This window comes from Candoia aspera, chromosome 3 (genome assembly GCF_035149785.1).
Source record: "Candoia aspera isolate rCanAsp1 chromosome 3, rCanAsp1.hap2, whole genome shotgun sequence".
Lineage (NCBI taxonomy): Eukaryota > Metazoa > Chordata > Lepidosauria > Squamata > Boidae > Candoia > Candoia aspera.
Window position 1 is genome coordinate 130,730,646 of NC_086155.1, and position 25,510 is coordinate 130,756,155.

Sequence of the window (25,510 nt, forward strand, 5' to 3'; positions counted from 1 at the left end):
TGGCTCTCACTCTGTTTCTTATTTTTCTAACCACCAAATTTACCATGATCATTCCTGTTTTAATTCTGATGCTCGTTAGCCTAAAGCTGTATCACCATTCCAGCCACTTTTGTAGCTGAGCCTGTGATTTAATCTAATGTCCAGAAGCTTCAAATCCAAATTTCATATGACATGCTCCTTTTCCATTGATAGCTTAGGATGATGATAATGATAAACTCAAATGGTAAGTGTATCATTTAAAATCATTTGCCATTTACTTAAAATGATAAACTCAAATTTATAGGACCTATGATGATAGCTGTTCCCCAAGATTCACCTAGTAGTGGGGACCAATTTAGCATACTTTCCAAAAGACAAAATATAACAAAATTTCCTATACCCTTTAGAGGGCAGGTTTCATTTTGAGTTTGTTTTCTTATATTTTTAAAATGTTAAAATGCAACATGCTCAACATAATTTTGCACTGGAATTGGACTTAGAGGGGATAAAAGAAAACAATTTAAGTAGACTGGTCTTTGCTGTGGCCTGAATTGCATTACAGACTTTGGGCTAAAAATATCCTCAAGCCCTACTGTTGCCCTATATTAATAATGAGATTTACAACAGGGTTGCCATTTATTTCTGTCAGTGCCACTTATATGTTGAGCTAAAATATGAAGATACTGTCATGAAAATTTGTCTAACACTTTAAAAAAAATTAAAATACCTTATGAAATAAATACCTGAGGTTTTTCGCAGCTCTTTTCCATTTTGGGTTATGGAGGTATACACTGCTGCCCCCTCAGAACTATGCTGTAATTTTTTTCTTAGTTTTCTGTGAGCAGATTTCATCTCTCCCTGAGGAGATTAAAGACAATTCCTTTGGATGGAAAACTCCCTAGGCAGACGAGGTGGACTACTCTAATTTTCTCATCTCAGTGAGGTCATTTCAAGATGGAGTGCAAGGTCTTTTCTACATGTTGTCAGTGAAGAATTACTGCAACTTCCAGAGGCTATTATGAGAGAAAGAAACATTTCTTTCCATCAACACAATTCATAATGCTATTAACCTCCATCATGTCCTTCCCGTTAGTTTTTCCCCAAAGGGAATGCTCTTTTATGTATAGAAATTATGTTCCAATTAAGTTACAGTCGCAGTATTTATTTAAATACCATTTTAGTTCAATAATCTAGTGGTTGGAATGTGGAGACCAAAACATACTGAATGCACTGTGACCCAAATGAGAGCACATCCAGTTTGAGCTTTAACATAGCCATCTTCCTTCTACCTCTCCATGGTCAACCTGTTGATTTTAAAGAAGTAACTGCATTTCTGAGTATCTTCTCTCTTTGGACAATTTTACCCATGAAGAATCCATAATGCTTATTCTGAGTTTGTAAAATTAGCATCACATTTACCTCCACACACATACCGACACAAACGTCCACAAATATTTGCAGTCTTCCATTGCTTTGTCTACTCTGTGTACCAGTCTTTTTTTTTTTTTTTAAATTGGAACCAACATGGTGATATGAGTAAAACAAGCTGCTATTATTATTCCACAATGCACTTAGTGCATTTGATTTAGTCAGCAAAGGAGACCCCTGCCCTTCTATTGATAAAGCATTTCTCTGGTGGTTGCAAATGGTCATGACAGAAGTCAAATTGAGGCATAATTTCCAAATGGAAAGAAAATGCTTATTAATTTAACATGCAAGTCATCGAGGAAACATCTGGTTGCAGCTATAGTTTGATGGCCCTGGTTGGTGAAGGCAAAAAGAATTCAGTTCAAAGAAAAATCCTGAACTCTGATCCACAGGATATGTCAGGCATATCATTACTATATATCTTAGAAATGTATATTCTGAACCTAAGGTATCTCTGCCACTGACCCTACCACAAAGTTAACTTTCAGAATATGCGGTTAAGTCTTAATATTTAGTGGAGACTTATGATTTTAATAGGCAGCGTTGGCATTAGACTGTTGTTGTTGCTGCTACTGCTGCTGCTATCATTATTATGTTTATTGGGAGAGACAAAATTCATGCCACTGTTTTCTGTTTGGCATGTAGATCTACTATGGAATTATCTTTTCCATTTACAGTTTAATGGCCAGTTGTAGATCTAGTTATATGTGTTTCTCAGAAAGATTGTCACACATAGAGCTGGATGAGAAATATAGTCCGTACATACATGTATACCAAGTTTGGATTTCCTGTATGTAGAGGAGGGACTCTAAAGTGTAGTGCCTACTAAAATCTGCATAATTTTCCATACTTAGCAATAAAGCTGGCAATTAGTATAACAAGTTACATCTTGACCTGCACATTAATTTGGGAATATAAAGCAGATAATGGGCAGAAGCCAACAGGATGAATTTTAATGGGGACAAATATGAAGTCCTATATTTGGGTAGAAAAAATCAAAGGCATTAACTATAGCATAGGAGAGACCATATTGGGCAGCAGCATATGTTGAAAGGATCTTGGTGTCTTAGTGGATCCCAAGTTGACCATGAGCCAGCAGTACAATACAGCTGCAAAATAAGCAAATACATTACTAAGATGCATCAATAGAAAGAGAGTGTCAAGGTCAAGAAAAGTCATTGTTCCTCTCTATTCTGCATTGGTTGAACCATTCCTAAAATATCAAGTCCTATTCTGGGCATACATTTAGGAAAGACGTTGATAAATTGGAGCATGTCCAGAAGAGCTCAATCAAGGTAATAACAGGCCTGGAAGAATAAAATATATGAGGAATAGTTGAATGCATCTTATTCAGTGTTTATTTTGTTTAGATTGTATATTGCTATTTAGTTTTAAGCTATAAGCTGCCGAGAGTTGATTGGAGTCAGGTGTTGTCCAAGTCAAATGAAACAAATAAGTAATAAATAAATAAATAATGTATTCCACATGAAGAAAGAAAGACATGATAGCTGTCTTCAAATATCTGAAGGCCTGTCTTGCAGAGGACAATGTAGAATTGTTCGGAGTTGTTCCAGAAGACAGGACAAGAAACAATGGGTTAAAATGACAAAGGATAGATTTTGGCTGGATATCTGAAAGAAATTCCTAATGACAGAGCTGCTCAACAATGGAACAGATTGCCATGGGAGATAGTGGTCTCTCATTTGCTAGAGATACCCATCTGTTGGACATGCCATAATAGTGGATTCCTGCACTGGGCAGATGGTCCCATCCAACACTTTTATATTCTGAGATTCTATGCTTAGAATGGTAAATTCACCTTTCAGCAAATTAAAGTGGTTTAGCTACTTTTATTTTTCCCTGTCCCAATGTTTAGGTAAAGTATCCTATTCTTTAATTGATTATGTGCCATCAAGTATTGATTCCTAGTGACTGCATCTTCACAACCACATGCTAGGAAAGGGAGAGGGAGGGTGTATAATATCCCTTCACAATGATGTTAGGCTGGAGCTCAATAGAAGGAAAATACACTCTGCATAGACAAAGTCCCAGATTTAAGCTCAACCATCTCCAGCTAGGATCAAGAAAGATCCTGGAGGACTGCTGCCAGTCATTATAGAGAATGTTGAGCTACCTAAGGCAATGATCAACTTGATACAGCTTTGATCTACTGTAGTATCTGAAGATAATAACTAAGATTAGTATTTTCAGAATGCAAAAATAGCTCTAGGGAGAAAGCGTACTTTTGGTTATATCATGGTCACTAACTGTAAGTCTACCTAAATGACATGTATGATTGCAGGACTAGACTTTTCACTGTTCAAACCTGTGGGGAGGGGGAGTTATTTTTAAATTCAATATAGCATTTCCAAATTGTCTCTTCTACATTTTTTTTATATGTTATATTTGTTTGTATATCTATCCTGGCTTATTGAACTGTCTGACGCTTTAATGTAAACAATATTCAACCAATTTTTGCTGAATATGAATAAAACCATCCTTTGGAACACAAGCAATATTCCTCTGTGATTCCTCAATAAAGTATATTAGATATGATTTTCTGGCAAAAACACTGACCTGAAGTGTGTGGATGATCTCAAGTGTCTTGAAATAAAATTAAACTTACCCAAAAATATATAGAAGAAACAAAACTGCTATATACAGGATGTTGACAGGAATGGGCATCTGGATGTCATTTTGAAATTTTAATATGGTCAGAAATAGTAGTGCACAGTTGGCCATTGCTATGAAATGACAAGTTTTCTCTGAGTCACAAATCTCATCTGTCCTGATTATCCCTGTTTATCAGGGAGTGAGAGACAGCCCAGATTTTCTAGGATATAACCCTGTTAAATTACATCTCTATGTTGCTTTTGGGAAGAAGACACCAGAGATGGTATTTTAAAATACTGTACTAATTCCAGTTCTCTGGGTTCCAGTGAAAGTTCCAGAAAAAGATGGCATTTGGAAGGAAAAGGAAAAACAAACAAACAAACAAACAAACAAACAAAAATCCTTCTGTACTGTTAAAGAATGTGAGTGATCACTACTAAATGTTCAGTAAAAAGGCCTCCCAGTTCTGTCTTCCCTTATAGCAGAAGGGGACTGGAATGAGACAGAAGTGAATTCTGATGGCTAAAACTGGCTTCTGTTGACAAACACCAAAACCTGCAGCAGCCAGAGGAAAAAACTGAGGACTTTGTGTCCATTGTGATGTGTGTAGACATTTCTGCAATGAAAAGATTCCCCCCTCCCTGCCAGACTGTCCCTAATGGGTGGAGGTAGGGACTTGCCTTCCTATCTGTAAATATGATAGCTTTCTTCATTGAGTTGTGAGCCAAAATTCCAAAACTGGTTGGAAAGGCTTTGCTTCAGGATTCATATGAATGAGAAATGCTTCAATAAACTAACACATGCTGTAATATTCTTTGATACTTGCAAAGTAAGACTATATATTATTTGCAGTATTTTCCTTCATATAAATGCTTATTTTCTCTGTGTTCTACTATATGTGTTAAGGTGCTAGACTGGCACTGGGTTGTGGTTCTGGTTCTGGTCCCTCTCAGCCACAGAAGTTCAGGGGGGGTGGGACTTGGACTCTTTTTCTCTTGCAGTCCAACCTACCTCACAGGATGATTGTTGGGAAAAAATGGAGGAAGGAACATGATGTATGCTGCTTTTAGTTCCTGAACAAAATAAATACATTTTTAAAGTACAAAAAAGCAAGTAAGGAGTCCCCCCATCTTATTCTGATTACACCCCCCCCCATCTTATTCTCATTAGCACTATTCTCATCACTGTCAGAGTGTGCTGGAAAGTGTTTGGCCTGAGAGATTAGAAAAATCACACACACCAGGCATTTCTATAAAAATAAATGTATTTACAGAAAGGACAAAAAAAAAACATATTTTACAAGCTGTGCATTCACATGTGCTCAGAGAGGACTGGGAAGAGAGGCTGTGCTGGAAAGCTACAAAAGCAAAACTAAAACAAGTCCAGGCAGGTTCCTCCCCCAGGCAATGCAGCTTTTTAACACCCAAACTGAGGACAATTAAGTTCGACCTCTTCCCCCTGCCGATACTTAAAGAAGTACTCAATTACCATGGTAACCTAGTGGCTTGGTCTGAGCAAAAACAAAGAAATGCCAACAATTACCACAGTACCACTACACTTAAGCTGAGAGAATGACCTGCTAATTGAATGGGAATTTTAAATGAGGGACCCCCCACAATCCAAATTCAGCACTTTGATCATAATACGACATGTTCTTTGTGTACAGACTGTGCTGTTCCTATGCCATATACAACTCAAGCCATATAGCTGCCAGTAAATATATATTAGTAGTATATTACTGTAGTTGTTAGAGCAAGTGTTATGTTGAGGAGAGATCACGGCCTTGAATTATATTTAAATTATTAAGCACCGGCAAAATGGATCATTTTGCCAAATTGACTCATTGGCCTGAACAATTTTTTTTAAGTTGTAGCTTGTTCATTATTTTATGTTGCTTTAGAAATACAGAGACTTCATTCTGGTTTATGCTTAAACTAAATTTGCATTTTGTGAGAATATATTGTGATTCTCTGAGGAAGTATATTATCTATGTGTTCTGTTTTCAAGCAGCTTAATTTGAATATCCTTGCATTTTTTACAACTTGGTGAACATAACTGACATTTTATGAGTGCTAAAGTTTCCCCCCCTCCCAAATTAAGTGAAACTGGACATAAAAAATATAGAGTATTGAGTATTTCTTGCTCTCACCCCCACCCCCCTCTGCACATTTTTGACAAATACAACTTCAATTCAACACAGCCAGTTACTACTAAACAAAGTACAGTGTTAATTGGGGCAGGGAAGGATTTTTTCCCCCTTTCTTCTAGCCCTACTATTGAGATACAGATAAGGAACAATTCTGTCATTTATACCAAAATTATCTGGAATCCACTGACAACATCTAAAATATTAATTGCATATCACTGCAAAAATATAGATTTTCTGCGATAAAACCAGGAGTGCCTTGATAATCTAGTTTTAGCCAATGGCATTCTCCAATATATTTATTCTTAATCTGTTCCAGCTGATATATGTGTTAGTATTTTTGTTTTTAAAATGACACAAATATTTAGCTGACAGTTCATTTGATTCCAAATGTGGGCATTTCTCCACAAATCACAGATACTCACAGAATGGTAAAATGTTTGGTCCTCTTGAAGAAACTTAATAAAAATAAATATAATTTTGCTATTCATTTATTAACTTAAGCTAAAAAATAATAATTTTAGTATTTTTTCTTGTTTCCTTGTACAACCCCAAAAGACAGTACAGTATTTCCTACAATTCTTCAAATTGATGAGGCCAATTCACAGTAATTATCAAATTAATATGGTGCCAGAAACTGCTTCTTAGTTTTTTAAAGGTTTTCTTCTATTGACCCCGCCAAAGCACCATTTTTTCTTTTACCTTATTCTCAGCGTTCTTGATTTTTTTTTTTTTTTTAATCTCTTGATGATCTTTTGGAACACTGCTGTTGAAATTGCTACATAGGTTTCCATTACTCTGAACCTCCCTGGTTGCTCACATTCCAATCTGAAACAGTTCAATGGGAGGGTTTCTCCATAAAGTCTTCTCTTGAGCTCTTATGGAAGGGACACCAGGGAAAACACAGAGTGCTGGAGAGATTGTTGCAAATAAAAGACAGAACTTTCACACATAATTGTTGTTTCATCAGGATGGATAAGATGTGGTAGAAAAAAAAATATCAAACACATTTTCTACAAAGGACTAGATGGAATTTAGGCTGTACATTTCTGCAGAATTCCCTGCACAAGCATGCATGTAGTGAATTAATTTGCATATATTCCCCTCATTCACATCTTTTCTCCTCTTAATTTGAGACTAATTTTTGCATGACAAAATCACTGAATTTTGAGCTTGTGTGAGATGCTGTTTCACCAAGACTATAGGATTCATTGAGCAGTGACAATTAAAAAAATAAGAAAATAAATTGTGCAGGCATAGCTATTAAGTCAAAGTGAGGTGTGCATATTTAATCTCAGGGCTCTTGTGCAAGTGGCATTTACATCAATTTGATATTGAGCAGTGAAGTCAGTATCTTCTGACGTAGCTGGGGCATAGCTTAAATTACAAAACTTTCAGTTTATGATTTGTGATACTGGACCCTATGAAAGGCTTGAGTTGAGCCATTATCCCATTTGCAGGAATGCTTGCCTTATTTGGCCTTAACTAAGAGCATTTAATAGATTTCTACTAAGTCTACTTATTCTTAATCAATTCACAGTCCCTGTTAATAAACTGCCTAGCTTGACTTTCTCTGCTGATATAAGCAGCACATATTAGACTCTTGTATCATCCTTACCTCACGTCCCCTGGGCTCAAGCAAACCATTATTCTTCCCCTTATAGACATATATAAAACTTCTATAGTAAAATCTACAACCATGGTCACAGGCTTTAGGAAAATTGTTCAGGTGCAAAACATTTAACATGAATCCATATGGAGAACTCTTAATGGCCAAGCAGCTTCCTGCTCATATTGATAGCTCAGTCTTTTTTGTTTTGTTTTGTTTTGTTTTTTTGGCAGAACAGCCAAACACAAGATCTACTGAAAACTGAGAGGAGATAGTGATGATTTATCTTTTTTCCCCCTCTTTCTTCTCATTCATTTGTGGAGTAGAGTAAGAGGAGCCTTATTATGCTAGGCACTGCTGTGGCTCAGAGGGCTGGAGGATTTCTTCATGTTCTTTCTTAACTCTTCTCAGTATTCCAAGGTCAGCAGGAATGATGATGATTGCATGGCTGACTTCAAAGTGGAAATGGAAAAAGAGACCATAACTTTTCATAAGATCTCCGTAATGAGTACTCCAGTTCTGAGCAATAATTTCACTTGAAATACTGATAAAACAGTATGACATTGGGATTGCAAGGGTCCTCTGACTCCCCACATCCTTCTTGTGCCTTTTTCACCATACAAAGATGGTAGCCTACTCTGAATTTTTCCCATTTTCTGTAGTTCCCAAGTGTTCAGTGCTACATACTCTTCCTGGTTCCCAGTACTTAACTAAACTCACAACACAATTGCTCTAGTTGCTGGTAACTTCTGTTCAACTGATTACTGAGATCTTATTGTGAGCATACTGGATGGCAGAGGAGAAGAACACTGTACATGGGCCTCAACAGTAGTAGATAAGCATGCATATCAGCACTGCTCAGGCTCAGATTAATCATGTGCTTGATTCTTCTGAGCTAAGTATAAGTGCCAATTATGCACACAGTATTGCTAAAAATAATAGGTTGTAATCAATGATAATTAATGCTATGCTCACCCCTGACGTTGAGAATAAGATCTCCTTCAGGTCTAAGGTAACTTCTTCTTTGTGCAGAATTCTAGCTGGTCCAATGTATTACTTAATCTTTATTATACTACATTTGGTGTGACAACTATCTTTTGCTTAAAGGGGAATAATATAACATGGGGGGGGGAAACCCAGATCTGGCCCTGTGCTACAAATTGGAGGTTGGAGACAAAACATCCTCCTTTGATACAAACTGAAAGCTGGACCAGACCACATTTAGATTAATCCAACAGCCAAATATACTGTGTGTGTGTGTGTGTGTGTGTGTGAGAGAGAGAGAGAGAGGGGGGGGGGGAGAGAGAGAGAGAGAGAGAGAGAGAGAGAGAGAGGTGATAGTTATTTTTAAACTTATAGTTTATCTTCTTCCAAATCCAGTTTTCTACTTATTTTTACCTTTCTTTCTGTCTGTCTGTCTGCTTTCTGCCTGTCTTTCTTCTAATGGTTTTCTGATAGAAGAATATGAATTCTGAATCATACATAAGTCACATTTAACTACTGAAATTTCAGTTTCATTTGACTGCCAGTAAACAGAAATTGATTATGTATACTGAATTTCACTTTTCATGATCAATTGGAAAAAAGAACATCTGTTCCAATAGATTCTCTTCTCTAGCAATTGCTTTACTTGGGGGTAAAAATAAGAGTGGGTTGAGAATGGCTCTGTATTCCCATTTATACAGTATTCTCTTTTCAGTATTATATAAGAATAGGATGGAAAATGAGCAACGGGAATGATTTTGAAATTATGTTCTGGAGATCCCTTGACTTTCCTTAAATCCAGCCAGGAATATAGTAGAAGATTCAACTCTCTGCCTCACATTCTATAATGTTTCCACTTTTTTCCTCATGAATCATTTTTTTTCCTTCTTCTTCAGTACTGATTTCTTTAAGGTCTACATGAAATTGGAAATTTCCGCTTTGCTTGGGGTGGAGAGGGGAATAGATCTACATGAGGATGGCTGCTATAGACCACTCCTCCTACACTTGGACTGTTTTAGATTCTTTTGCCACTTGGACTTTTTATCTTTATTTTTACTTATATTATTTATTATTTATTATTGTATTTTTATATTGTATATTTGTGATTGTTGTTTTAATTGATTGTTGTAAACTGCCCAGAGTCCCCCAATGGGAGGAGATGGCCAGGGACAAATTGGATGGACAAACAAACAAACAAACAAATAAATAAAATGTGTTTTCTTTACGCTGTTCTACCTAGAGATGTTCATTTTCATATTACTCGATCTTCTCTCATACGCATACAGTCTAGAGTTGAAAAGGACCACTTAGCTCATCTGACCAACCTCTTAATCAGTTGACATATCCCAATTAAAGTACCCCTGATAAATAGCTGCCCAGCCTTTTCTTGAACACATCCAGTGAAGGGATGTTCACTTCCTTCCTTGGAAATTGATTTCAGTGTTGAACTGCACTTATTCTAATCATGTCTTGCACTATGGGTTGACAGAGAACAGGTCTTGGCCTTCTTCTATGTAATACCCTTCAGATATGGAAAAGTGTCGCAATATTACCCACTCAATTTTCTCTTTTCAATGTTAAACATTCTCTGTTTATTCAACCTCTCTTATAGGGTTTACTTTCTGGACTATATTGCCCTTCTAGTTTCTAGTCAATGCTGCCCTTCTATGAACCTCTTCCAGATTTCTGAATCATTCTAAAAGTCTTTTTTGCCCAGAATTGGACACATTATTTGGAATAAAGTCTGAATAACACAGAATAAAGTGGAACTCTTTCTTCCTATGATTTGAACAGTTCTATTGATATACCTAAAACTGAAATTGTCACATCACACATCAACTTCCATTCAGTTTCTAATCAACTACTATTCCAAAGTATTTTTCATAAGGACTAATGCTAAATCAGGTGTCCCTATTCTACCATTGCATTTGATTTCTTTTTCCTTAAGTGAAGTTGTTTGTGTTTGTTTGCATTTGTGTTAAATTTGATTCTATTTTTTTAAGTTCATTTATTTGTTTTAACTTGTTCATGTATTTAAACTGTTTAAATTTTTATTCCTTTCTTTTAGGCTATTAGTTGTCCCATCCAATTTTATTTTAGAAATTTGGACTTCTGGGGAAGAAATGGCAGACTGAAGATGGCTCCACAAAAGGCAGAGCCAACAACCATGGTGGAATGAAGAGCTGGCGAATAGACAGGCACTCTGATAATTCTTCTCTGGACAAGGGGAGGACATGAGATCACTCACAAGTGCTCCAGACAGCTGTTTCTCATGAGGAGACCACAAGATAGCAGTCTCTGGTGGGTTTAGAGCTCTGGGAGATGAGGGAAGAACCATGTTGCTCAAACTGCAGTCTGCGTCTTTGAAAGCACATGAAGTGTGCATACTTACTTTTCTAATTGTTTTCAGAAATTGCTGATTAACTGTTTTTCAGCTATTAGGAACCTTTGGATTGACAAGTTTGACAGCCCCAGGTGAGTTTCCTTCAATTCTTAGTGAACAAAGTTTTAACGACAAATTTAAAACAGCAAAAGTGTGATTAAAACTTTGATTTTAGAAAGCTACAAACAGACTAATGGTCCAGATAAATTTGAAAGAAGACACTGGAATTAATTATAAAGAATCCTTCCCGTGGGAAAATGCTTTTGTTTTAAATTAAAAAAAGCAAGATAAGATATAAAAACTGGATACTAGAGAGAACTAGAGGGAACTAAAGATTACAATTAAAGAATAAGAACACTTAAACTCAATTTAAAATTACAGAATGAAGAAAAATATTTTAACATTGTACATACTGAAAGATGTTTTTGAACAATGCACCCCAAAGTTAATTTTAATAGTATCAGCCTCTATACATAGACTGTGTCTAAAAGATGTTATGGAAGAGGAACAAGTTTTATCTGACAAGATCGAGACTGACATGGAAAAAGATATTACACTGGTCATACAAAAGAAACCGGCTGATGTCTTAATAATTAAAAAGGATATACGAACAACAAACCAAAAGAGTGACCTGGATATTTTTTCTATATTGAATTTGCAAAAGAGGCTTGTTGAAGTTTTCAAGAATTTTGTGAGAAGGGACAAAGAAAAAAGGAAAAGAAATAAAGTTCTACGACATTATTTGAAGGAAGGGACTAAAGATAAAGATTGTTAGAAGTAAGAGGGATGAATACAAAGTTGGTTTATTTGATCAAGGTTAAAATAGGAATGTTGTTATCTCTGGTAACTCTTAATGGACTTTTGCTCACATCAGGACTGAAACAACCAAGCTTTAACAATTTGTTTAGTTACTTCTTTATATATTTATTTTATTTTTCTTTATTATATTCTTTTCCTTTTGCTGAGGCGTGTAAGGGTTAGAAAGAATTTGTTCTATCCCCTTTTCTGCTAGGAACCTTTCAATTTGTGAGAAAGGTACTCTCCTCCTCTATCACATAAGAGTGCAGATAGAGGCCTTCCGAATTTTCCATTTGCCCATGTCACAAAACTTCTGAATTTCTCAAATGCCTCATCTTTGTGTTTTAAGATGTAGATAAATGTGTATCTTGAGAAATCATCAGTGATGGTCATTGCATACCTTGCTTGTCCAAGACTTGGAGCAAAAGAACCAATGTTCTTTTGAGTGTACAATTTCCAAAGGTCAAGTTGTAACTCTGTCACTGTGCTTACTCACAGGAGCTTTTAGTGTTTTGCATTCTTTGCAAACTACACAATCTAAGTATTTGTCACAGGGTTTTATCTTTAGGTCAGCACACAGCTGTGGCATTTGTGCTATATACTTGAAATTAGCATGACCAAATCTCCTGTGCATCAGGTGTACACATTGGTCATGATATGGAGTGTTGCCAACTGCAGCTTTGCAGCTTGGCTTCCTTGCATTTTGCACAATGTACAAGGAGTCTTTTAACATACCAGTAGCACACAATTTCCCATTTTTACATAACTCACAACCATTTTTCTTAAATGTTATGACATACCCTGTTGCAGCCAATTGTGCCACAGATAAAAGGTTTGACTGTGAATTTGGCACATAGAACACACCTCTTACAGTTTCTCCCAAGCAGGATAAATACAAGTCACCTTGTCCCATAATTTTGGTCACAGACCCATCAGCCAAAGATACACTTTGTCTGTTTGTTTTAGACAGTGACACAAAACAGCTTTTACAATTACATAAATGACAATTGGCTCCAGAATCTAACACCCATACATCAGAATTAAACTTCTCAGCAACCTGTGCAATTTGGGTTGTCTGAAGAGCCTTCTTCTGTGTTGCCCTTGTGTTCTTCTTCTCTGTCTTTCTACTCTTGGGTCTCAAGGCACAGTCTTTCTGCAAATGTCCAGCTGAACCACAATTGAAGCATCGCTGGCTAGCTAGTGCTGTAGCCTCAGCTTCGTTTCCCTTCCTTTTGCTTGCTTTCTAGTGCTGTACCTTTCTAGAAGAGATGGGGGGGAGGGATCTTTCTCTTCACCCATTCGAGTAGGCACTGAGTTACATACGATGGGGTGAGGTCTGCTTCAGGCATAGCCTTTAGGGTACAAATCAGCATGTCCCATGTTTCATTCAATGAGGACAGGAGGATATAGGATTTTGTGAGAGGTGTAAATTCCATACCTCTCTCCTGCAACTCAACAAACAGCTGCTGAATATAATGCAGGTGCTCAGGAAGGCTCTTTCCGTCTGCAAGGTAGGCTTTGTACAGCTTTTTTGTCAGGGTAACTTTGCTCCCTGCTGTTACCTTTACATTCAAGTCTCTCAAAGCATCCCAAATTTGCTTTGCAGACTGCATGCCTCGCATGTGCACTAGCTGATTGTCCTCAACTCCCAGGATAATGGTGGCTCTAGCCATTCATCACTGGGATTTTGGGAGGTTTGCTCACCAATTGGCAGCCAAAGATTCTCTCTGCGAAGATACATCTCCATCTTCAGGGCCCAATTGAAGTAGTTGGTCTCTGATAGGTGCTCCCGAGGCATCATTGAGGGCTGGGAGGTAGCCGTGGCTTCTTCCTTCTTTTCAAGTCACCTCAGCTGGCTTCTTTGTCCTGTAGACTGGCAGCGGCTGGAAAATCTCCAGGCAGCTCCAAGGAAAATCTTCACAGGTCTTTGTTACCTGCCTTTAAATGTGCATTAGGTGTGGAGCTGATCTCTCTGCTCTCTTTGGGGGTTTACTGGGCTGCTTACTGGGCCTATAACCTGTGGCAGAGTGCTGGAAAGCATTTGGCCCAAGAGATCAGAAAAAACGCACACCAGGCATTTCTATAAAAATAAATGCATTTACAGAAAGCACAAAAACATATTTACAAACTTGTGCTTTCACACGCGCTCAGAGAGGACTGGGAGGAAGGCAGATAGAAAGGAAATGGAAACTAGTAACAAGCTCAGGCAAGCTGCCCTCCAGGCAAATCAGGAGCTTTACCTTTTATGGTCATGCCTTTTTATACCCAAAACTAAGGATACTTAAGTTTGACCTTCTGACTCTGCCAGAGTGATTTGTTACCATAGTAACTTAATGGCTTGCTCCTTGCAAAAAACAAGGAAATGCCAACATATATTTGATGAACACTATTTCATCCAAATCATTAATAAAAAGTTTGCAGGGCCTTGGATTGAACCTTTTGGCACCCACTCGATAACTCACTCAAATGTGATTAATAGAACTATTTTAGCATGATTTTGAAGCAAGCTGTTTATCCACTTGATTGTTGTCTGATCCACTTCCTAGTTAACTAGTTTGCTAGGCAGAGTATTATGGAATACTTTGTCAAATAGTTTGATTAAATCAAGATATAGTATATCTATAGTATTCTCACAATCTAAATAAAATTACCTCATCAAAAAATAAGATAAGCCCTACATGGCTCAGCTGCCAGGTATCTCCCAGGACACTTTGCCCAAGTAAACCTATCCCATCCCATCCTGCATGCACATCCTGGGAAGGGATGCTCAATTTGTGAGATATGTAGAAGAGGGGATACTATGATAGTATCATCCCTCCAGAATAGTTTGTCTCTGGACATGTGGTTGATGCCCACTTTGCTCTCATTTTGGAAAGCCATGAAAATGCCTTTTAGGAGAGCATTTGTGATGATCACCACTAAGATTGATTCCTGGGCTGGCAGGTGCTGCTGTCAATGCGATTTTTGACTGTTTAATTATTATGTTTTATGGAATTATTACTATTGTAAACCTCTGGGATTCATTCCAGAATACAGCAATTTAGAAAAAAATAGAAATTATTAAATAAATGTCATTCTGGAAAAACTTGTTCTTAACATGTTGACTTCTGTTAGTTACTATATATTTTTTTCAAAATGCTTCCAGATCAATCTCTTTATGACCTGCTGTAGAATCTTCCCTGATATAAATGTCAAGTTGACTGGATATTGAACAGCCTTTCCCCCCTTTTTGAAGATAGGGATAATGTTATGTTCTCTTCTAGTCATTTCACATTTCACTTGTTCACTTGGCTTTTTCAAAGATAATACATAAATTATAAGTCAGAATATCAGCAAATGTATTTAGTACCCTTAGATTCAAGTTAAACTCAAAGTAAGTGGATATTTCCTGACTGTGTTTTCATTCATCTCAGGCTTCAGTCCTGCTTCTTCATCGACCTGTTCACAATTGCCTGGTGGAAAATAATACTGCCTTGTTGAGAAGATGGAGCTAAAACAGGGATTGATAGTTGTGACTTTTTTCTTTGTTACCTTTTCTCGTTTTGTAGTCTTCATGGAGCAGCTGGTATACTGTTCTTTTCCTTTCATTTTGAACATATTTGAATAAGGTGTCATTCTTACCCTTAATCTTTGTTTTGAGCTTAACCCTTTTTAACACCATCTTTGTAATTTTGGTCTATTTGTATATACCGTCCCTTCACGAGTTGTCCCCTTTTCTGCCTTTTCTTTGTGATATTTTGCTTTGAGATTTCCACTAAGTGTTTTATGCAGCAGCATTAACACTGTAATCCCCTCCTCCTCTCCCTTCTCTCCTCACCTTCTCCCTTCTCCGCCCCCACTTTGGATACCTGATTTTCATTAGCCTTGAGGTCTTTCTCCTATTAGTTTTCCGTAATTCTCCTTAATACTTAGGTATTAGAGAACACTGCCCTCTGTCTCAGCTGTATTCTCCTGTGGTACAACTGGTCCATTGTTTCCATATTTCAGAAAATGATTTCAGTTCCAGAACCATAACCAAGAGCCTTGACAGATCAGTTGAACTAGAAAAACCTCCCCCAAAGTGGAAAGTTTGAGAGTTACTGTGTATATCTTATTAAAATGCCCATATTAAAGGATAGTTCATTACAAAAAACATCTGTCCATTGATTTTGGGGAACTGCACTGTTCTTTTTCACTTTTGGCAAAAAAGGCTTTGATATAAGACACTTCTACACTGAAAAAGGGAATTCTTCTCATGGCTTTCATCCAATACATTTGTGTTTCTTTATACAATGCCATTGAGTTCCTTAATTTGCTCTGTGCATCCATATCTGATTTGAATGGAAGGGACCTTGAATTTAATCACTTAACTGAAGGACGATAACTCTAACTAAGCAAAACACTGCAGTGTCAGCATTAGGTATGAGTGAAATGTGCTGAGGTGTGGACTTTAAAGACTGTATTATTATTATTTTTTTTGGGGGTCTAAGGTTTAAAGAGCTATAGTTGAGAGAAGAAGATAAAATATTCCAGGAAAAGTGAATAGGAAAATGGATCTGTCAAATAATTTCAATGATTAGAAAAGATACACTTTTTTGTGTTGATTTAAAGGTCATTTCCAGTATGAATGAGTCAGCTGTAGTAACGCTTACTCTTCTGATGCTATACGTCTAAGATAAGAAAAATGGGGGGGGGGAAATCATCAGTGGGAAGGTGAGAGATTATGAACAATATCTTCACTGGGATTTAAGAGTTATCTGGGGTTTAAGAAATATCTGCTTCTGAACAGAATTACCTTTCTTCAATAACTGAGAAAATATACTACCATACTATACCATACTACACTATTAACAAAGATTGCCCATCCATTCAAGGGCCAGTTTAAGGGCTGTGGGAAAAATCTGACCCAATCAGTCTGAATCAAATGCTGATATGGGTGGAAAAAATGAATTAACAAAATAATGTATGCATGAATTAGCATACAGAAAACCATCCATCTATCCATCCATCCATTCATCCATCCATCCATCCACCCACCCACAGTTTATTACTTTATTTTATGCCAAAGTATTAGACTGTTATGAGAGAATAAAACATCAAATATCATAAGTACTTCTTTAAGGGGATTTAAATTGCTGTCCTTTAAGCTGAGATTATTTAAATTGTTCATAACTTTCAATAAAATGAGATGGAACAGCTACATCAGGAAACTATAACGGGAATGAAATGCATTCAGTTTCACAGAAATCAATGCTGGGGTTTTCAAACTACTGAACCTACAATTTATTTTATTTTATTTTATTATTTTATTATTATTTTCCTAGCTGCCTCTCTCTTTCTCTCTCAAGTAGAATGTGTTGAAATTTGCAGCAGAAAGAGCTTCTGTGGTATTTCTTATTTATGTATTTTATTTATTTCAAAATTTATAAGGCTGCCCAACTCAGACTCTGGTGTATAACATAAACAGCAACAACAACAACAACAACCAGCCAACCAATACAAACAATCAAAATATACAGTAAATCCAAAAGCTAAAATATGAAATGGCAACCAAGCACAGAACAAAACAAACTTCAGAGTGGTGACTCCAACTCAACCAATCTTTTATGCTTGGGGGAAGAGCCAGACATTAAGGGCTTTCCTGAAGGCAAGGAGAATTGGGGCCTGTTGTATAGTATATTGGGGTGGGTGTGGGGGTGAGGGGGAGACCATTCCAGAAAACAGGTGCAACCACAGAAAAGGCACACTTCCTAGGTCCCATAAGATGCTAAGAAGGAACCTGGATGAGGTCCTCACTGTGGGAGCATGTGGAGTGGCCAGATGTTCTTGGGAGAAGGCGGTCCCTCAAGTAACCTGGTCCTATGCATGTAGGGCTTTAAAGATAACCACCAGCACCTTGAATCATACCCAGAAGCCTACTGGGAGCCAGTGCAGAGTAATGTGTTACATGGGCAGAATGAGATGCACCCATAACTACCCACGCTGCTGCATTCTGGACCAACTGAAGCTTCCAGATGGTTTTCAGGGGCAGCATCATGTAGATTGCATTGCAACAGTCCAGCTGGGAGGTGACTAAGGCATGCATAACCATGAGCATGGCATCCCAATCTGGGAATGGGTGCACCTGGCCACAAGACACAGTTGTGCCAAGGCTCCCATGGCCACAGCTGCGACCTTCCTTTTGAGCAGGAGCTGTAGTCTAGGAGAACCCCCAGATTTCTTCTGTTGTAAGAAATGTACAGACTGATATGTTAAACAGCTTTTGTGCAAAAGGAAGTCATGACAGCTCCTTCTAATCAATCTGTTCATTGCCTAAGGCTGAAGGAAAGGTGTAGTTTAAGATATTAAGTTGCTGTTCTTTTTCCATAAAAGTAAATAATCTAGTCTACTAGCCAAGGCAGCTCATAAGCCATCATCATATAAGTGTTAAAGATGAGCAACTGGTAAACACTGAGATGGGCTGAATAGTAAAGCTAAGGCTTTCTCTCTCAAGATGCTGTAGCTATCTACTGAATTATATCCAATAATTCCCAACCTTCCCTCCATGGTGTTTTACACTTCCTTTTTGGAGCATTGTGTGCCACTATATTTTCCATGTTTCAGAACTCCAGACATGAGATAGGACTGGAACTTTACAAAGGAATTTTAATCCATTCAAGGCAAGTTAAGCAGAAAAAAAAATTCCAAATCACACTGAATTCAGGCTTTGTCTGGATCTAGAGTATAACCCTAACATTCAGGCATACAATTACACAAAGTTAAGTGTGCATTAACTTTACCACAATAGTATTTAAAAAAAAAAAAAAAAAAACTTGTTTTGTGTTAAGGGGTGGGAGGAGTTTACCCTGGCCATATAAATTAGGAATTTGTAGTGGGGGGTGGGGAGACTATGTATGTTTAAATAGATGATAGGTAGGTAGGTAGGTAGATAGATAGCAATTATGTGGATTGTTTTTTAAAAACATGAGATAAACAAAATCATGTAATACATAAGTTACACTTTATTTGAATTGGAGTTACAAGAATAATCCGAGGGGCAGAAAAACTTGGTGTGGGTGAATAAACACATCTATTTTGAGGACTATGTTGTTGAATAATCAGAAATCTGTTAAAAAGAATTTTGTGCTTGAAGGACGGTTGTTTTTGTTTTTACCATAAATACTGATATAAAATATTTCCCTGACTGGAATATTACAGAACTGGAAATGTAGTGGTAGTAAATATTCCTTTGTTGATCATGAACTTAGTAAAATAAGAAATCTTCATACAGGGAAAACATAAAACAGCTACAATATGTTAGAGGTATATAACCCTATCAGTTTTATAAAACAATGAACAAAACAATATAGAGACTTTTTTTCCCCCATTCTGGTACTACTAGAACTTGAGATCATGCCATGAAAATATTTAGCAGTAGATTCAGCATTAACAGAAGATATTTCACAATGCCACACATACTTCATTTAGTTTTAATTTTAGGGCACCGAACTAGTTGATGGATAATGATATATTTTAGATAGTTTTAAAGAAAATTAAGAAAAAAATAGCTGTCAATACAACTATGGAATACCTGTATATTCCAGACTAGTAACTTTACCAACCGAGGAAATAATACTGGCATGACCCAATAAAACCATGTTGGGTAAAAAAAAAAAAAAAACTGCATTACTTTCTGGATGATCAGAAATTACTCAAAAATCTTTTCTAGAATACTGCCCAGTACTGACTTCAATCTGACTCATCAGGTCCTTTATGAACCATTTGCCCATTTTATATCTAGCACTTCTCTGGCTCCCCAATAACTCCTGTGTTGATCTACAGTATGTTTAGACTTTCTGGATGCAACTAGTTGGCCAATTAGAAATACAATACTAGACTTGATGGACCTTGAATCAGATTCAACAAACATGTAATCTCTAAGTGTTTTAATGGCCTTACAAATACTCAAAACTACTTGAAATTGTGCTGTTACACCCACCCACCCCACCAATAAATATATATATAACATATATCGATTTCCTTCAGCAAAGGATCGTTACCTTGTCGTGGTGCTGGAGCTTGAGCACCTCAATGATGCCATGAGCTAAACCGTGAAGGGCCACCCAAGATGGAAATGTCATGACAGAGAGATCAGACTAAATGTCATCCCTGGGGAAGGTAATGGCAACCCACCCCAGTATTCTTGCTGTGAAAACTAAATGGATCAGTACAACCAGAGATATGTCGGTATACCATCGGAAGATGAGGCCCCAAGGTCGGAAGATGGGCAAAATGCTACTGGGGAGGAACAGAGGATGAGCTCAACTAGCCCCAGACATGATGACGCAGCTAGCTCAAAGCCGAAGGGACGGCTAGCAGCCGATGATGCTGGTGGTGAACGGCGAATCCGATGTTCTAAGGATCAACACACCATTGGAACCTGGAATGTAAGATCTATGAGCCAGGGCAAATTGGATGTGGTTATTGGTGAGATGTCAAGATTAAAGATAGACATTCTGGGCGTCAGTGAACTGAAATGGACTGGAATGGGCCACTTCACATCAAATGACCACCAGATCTACTACTGTGGACAAGAGGACCACAGAAGAAATGGAGTAGCCTTCATAATTAATAGTAAAGTGGCTAAAGCTGTGCTTGGATACAATCCAAAAAATGATAGAATGATCTCAATTCGAATTCAGGGCAAGCCATCTAACATCACAGAGATCCAAGTATATGCCCCAACCACAGATGCTGAAGAAGCTGAAATAGAGCAGTTATATGAGGATCTGCAGCACCTACTGGACAACATGCCTAAAAGAGACATTATTTTCATCACAGGAGACTGGAATCCTAAGGTGGGCAGTCAAATGACACCTGGAATTCCAGGTAAGCATGGCCTGGGAGAACAAAACGAAGCAGGACATAGGCTGATAGAATTTTGCCAAGACAACTCACTCTGCATAACAAACACTCTCTTCCAACAACCTAAGAGATGGCTTTATACATGGACATCCCCAGATGGACAACACCGAAATCAGATTGACTACATCCTTTGCAGCCAAAGGTGGCACACATCTATACAGTTGGTAAAAACAAGACCTGGAGCTTGCTGTAGTTCAGATCACGAACTTCTTCTTGCACAATTTAGGATCAGACTAAAGAGATTAGGGAAGACCCACAGATCAGCTAGATATGAGCTCACTAATATTCCTAAGGAATATGCAGTGGAGGTGAAGAATCGATTTAAGGGATTGGACTTAGTAGATAGGGTCCCGGAAGAACTATGAACAGAAGTTTGCAACGTTGTTCAGGAAGCGGCAACAAAATACATCCCAAAGAAAGAGAAAACCAAGAAGGCAAAATGGCTGTGTGCTGAGACACTAGAAGTAGCCCAAGAAAGAAGGAAAGCAAAAGGCAACAGTGATAGGGGGAGATATGCCCAATTAAATGCAAAATTCCAGAGGTTAGCCAGAAGAGATAAGGAATTATTTTTAAACAAGCAATGCGCAGAAGTGGAAGAAGACTATAGAATAGGAAGGACAAGAGACCTCTTCCAGAAAATTAGGAACATTGGAGGTAAATTCCAGGCCAAAATGGGTATGATCAAAAACAAAGATGGCAAGGACCTAACAGAAGAAGAAGAGATCAAGAAAAGGTGGCAAGAATATACGGAAGCCCTGTATAGGAAGGATAACAATATCGGGGATAGTTTTGACGGTGTGGTCAGTGAGCTAGAGCCAGACATCCTGAAGAGTGAGGTTGAATGGGCCTTAAGAAGCATTCCTAAGAACAAGGCAGCAGGAGATGATGGCATCCCAGCTGAACTGTTCAAAATCTTGCAAGATGATGCTGTCAAGTTAATGCATGCTATATGCCAGCAAATTTGGAAAACACAAGATTATGGCAACCAGCTTGATTGATAACTGGCAAATAGAGGGAGAAAATGTAGAAGCAGTGAAAGACTTTGTATTTCTAGGTGTGAAGATTACTGCAGATGCTGACTGCAGTCAGCAAATCAGAAGACGCTTAATCCTTGGAAAAACAGCAATGACAAATCTCGATAAAATAGTTAAGAGCAGAGACATCACACTGACAACAAAGGTCCGCATAGTTAAAGCAATAGTGTTCCCTGTAGTAACATATGGCTGCGAGAGCTGGACCATAAGGAAGGCTGAGAGAAGGAAGATCGATGCCTTTGAACTGTGGTGTTGGAGGAAAATTCTGAGAGTGCCTTGGACTGCAAGAAGATCAAACCAGTCCATCCTCCAGGAAATCAAGCCAGACTGCTCACTTGAGGGAATGATATTAAAGGCATAACTGAAATACTTTGGCCACATATTGAGAAGACAGGACACCCTGGAGAAGATGCTGATGCTAGGGAGAGTGGAAGGCAAAAGGAAGAGGGGCCAACCAAGGGCAAGATGGATGGATGATATTCTAGAGTTGACGGACTCTTCCCTGGGGGAGCTGGGGGTGTTGACAACCAACAGGAAGCTCTGGCATGGGCTGGTCCATGAAGTCACGAAGAGTTGGAAGTGACTAAACGAATAAACATCAACATATTGATTTTATATTTTGAATCATTAAATACTGTAAGTATAGTTAAAATATATCCACCAAAATAAGGATTGGTCGTAATTTCCTGGCAGGTATGAATTTGCTTTCTTCTAATACACAAAATGATAGTTCAGTTCAAAACCATTTATGGTGAATGAACATAATCTGAACAACAGATTTCTCCCTGCTTGATTTCTGGACACTAAGTTCTAATGTGCATTTAATTAATTGTATGAGATGAAGTTTATGAGAAAATGCTTGTGATAAACCTCTTTATTATGCTATTTATCTACTGAAAGACAAGAAAAATCCTCAGGTTAAGGATTTGGGAAGCCCATGAAACTGAATGCTTCAAATCTATGTTGTGTTCCAACACTTCTGCTTTCTTTTTAAATGATGCGTAGATAACTTTCTGATCTTTTAGCATGTGATTTGTCTTCTGTGAGAAAATAACATCATCATATGGTTCAATATTGGCTGCCTAAACTACCATACCTTCTTTCATGGCTGATTTGCTGAAGCTGTCTTTTGTGTAACATGAACATAGGCATTTCAATAAACAGTAATTTAGAATGTCCAACTGCACTGTGTCTGCCTATCTGATTCCATGCTTGATGCAGTTGCAATACACCAGGTATAGCTGCCATATTATATCCAGTCTGTTTATGAGAAAAAGGGATTCAATATCAGAAACTGCATTGTTGATACTGCTTGGCAAACATGTAAATGTGATGTGCTCGGATGCATCAAATTTTACAGGGGCTTTTTGTTGCCAGGGGCCTCTCACCTACCTATAAAATACTCTGACTTGGAGATGAGGGGGTTAGTTAGAATCTATATTGCTTCTCTTCTCCATTTTACTCTCATCCAAAAGAGCGGGACTTTAGCCTGTCCTTTTCTTGGTGTTTACCTACCAATGTAGTACAATAGTTTCAGATGCTCCTAGAATTTTACAAGACAAGGGAACATAGAGAGCTTCCTGACATCAGAAGGAACTTTGGCCCATCTAGACTAGTATGAACAGCAACTTTCCAGAATAAGCTTTTCTGGCTATACCTGCACTTGCCAAGGACTGGGATCTTTTGTATGCATAGCACATGTTCTACCAGTAAGCTATAGTCTCTCTTCAAGATATCCAGAATGTTTTAAACTTCTTAATGGCAGTACCACTTCCTTATGAAAATGAAAATCAAGACAATTGACACCCCAGTTCCTGTCAAAAATACCAGCCACGAAAACAGTTCAGAAGTGATGTTGCCATTGTGCAAATAATCTTTCCCCTTTTTGTTTCCATCTTTGCCTCCAAAAAATAGGAGCTCTGTCCTGCTTGTATTGGTAAGACCTTTAGTCACAGTCCATTACACATATAAGCTAGAGCTTGGCTCTATCAAATCAAGGATTTCTTTGGCTGCTGCAACATACAAGTTATTTACACTAAAGATGCCAAAATGCATTCCCCTTCCTGGCAAGCAGAGAATCCTAAGCTATTTGTTATAGATTCTGGTAGTGTATTATTTGCATAATTTCTTGTGTTTCAAATGCAAACAGAACATCATTCCTTTTTTCAGATACAGATATCTTATGGCTCTATATCATTACGGCAAATATACCTCTAAGAACCCAAGAAGATTCCAGAAGCTGTAAGTAGCTTTGCCAGTGCAGTGCTTCAGAGATTCTGATCACAGTATGACTGTCCTGAGAAGAGTATTTACTCTTTTAGTTACTATGAAGATATACTATGTGAGGATTATTAAAACTGTTAATAATTCTTCATATTGCTTGCGTTCATACAACATGCTAAATTAGGCTGAAGTGTGGTTGTGGAGTTGGTGGTTCAATGAGTTGTATGAATCCAGCCACTGTTGTGTGTTCCAGGTCATCTTATCAAAGCATATCATGGTTCATTTTGATATAGAACAATAGTTCTTAAACTGGGAGTAATTTAGACATATCCTGGGGGTAATGGAGCAATTTGTAACTCTGAGTTGAGGATCCAAGTTTGGAGCTGCCAAGACAGTTGTGTAAAATAAGTGTCTTTTTTTTTTTGGTGGGGGTAATTACATTTGAGACTGGGCAAAGGGGTAATTGGGTCAAACAGTTTAAGAACCACTGATATAGAACATTACATGAACACAGCAACTGTTTTTTTATAAACCTGGGTTTGGGGCTTAGTATATTATGTGAATTCAAATGGTACATTCCTTAGGGCATACAAAGGTTTTTCTTAAATTTACTTTTTTGGTTTTACAACTTACGACTTATATTTCCCTTACCCATATAGCATGTAGAGGCAGTGGTTTTTTAGATATCAACGACAATGACAGATTAGCGTTGCTAAGCAATGTGGTCATGTGACATTGCACTTTATGACACAGTGGAAATTCCGGTCCCAATTACCATTGTTGAGAGAGGACTACCTGTAGTTTGTCCTTTTGCTCTTTTTCTTTACTTATCAAAACTTTTTATTTTCCCTTTTACGATTTTCTTTAATTCATACATTCTGTTGCATTTGCATTGGAATTAACCATCATTAACTATAATCTGGGCTGCCTTTTTAACTTTAATTTTCAAAGCCTCGTAAAAAGAATTACAGTGGTCAACTATGGCTAAGGGTGATTAGTAGCAATATGGATAGAGCAGTAAACTAGGGTTAAAGCAGACTACAGAAAGAGAAGGGGATTTTCATAAAGTATGCAAGTGCATGATTCTTTAAGAATGTACCATAGCTCAATGATGTTGGATTTATTTAGTGTTTACTGTCACAGACAAATACACCAATTTACAAAATGATACAGTCTTTTTTTCAAAATTGAAGTTACATGTACTTAGGTTCAGATGTTTGAAAGCTTTGAGAGAAAATCAAAATATTGCTTTGTACTCTGGCGGCCTAAATCTGAATGCAAAACTCATTATTGTCACTGACCATGAACAAACATGAGTCCATTAAAAAGTATTTTCAGTGGTTTACTGCTGAACAACAATAAGTGCTAAGACCATACAGTGTCTGATATGTTTCCGTTTGACTGCTAATGGTGAATGAAAGCCATATGGT

At 37.6% G+C, this 25,510-nt stretch overlaps 1 protein-coding gene across 3 annotated transcripts in view; it reads right to left on the minus strand.

Moving 5' to 3' along the window:
- The window catches only part of CDH9 (cadherin 9), a 113,505-nt gene that overhangs the window by 60,397 nt on the left and 27,598 nt on the right, over positions 1-25,510 (minus strand). The gene's annotated exons all lie outside the window — the stretch shown is intronic.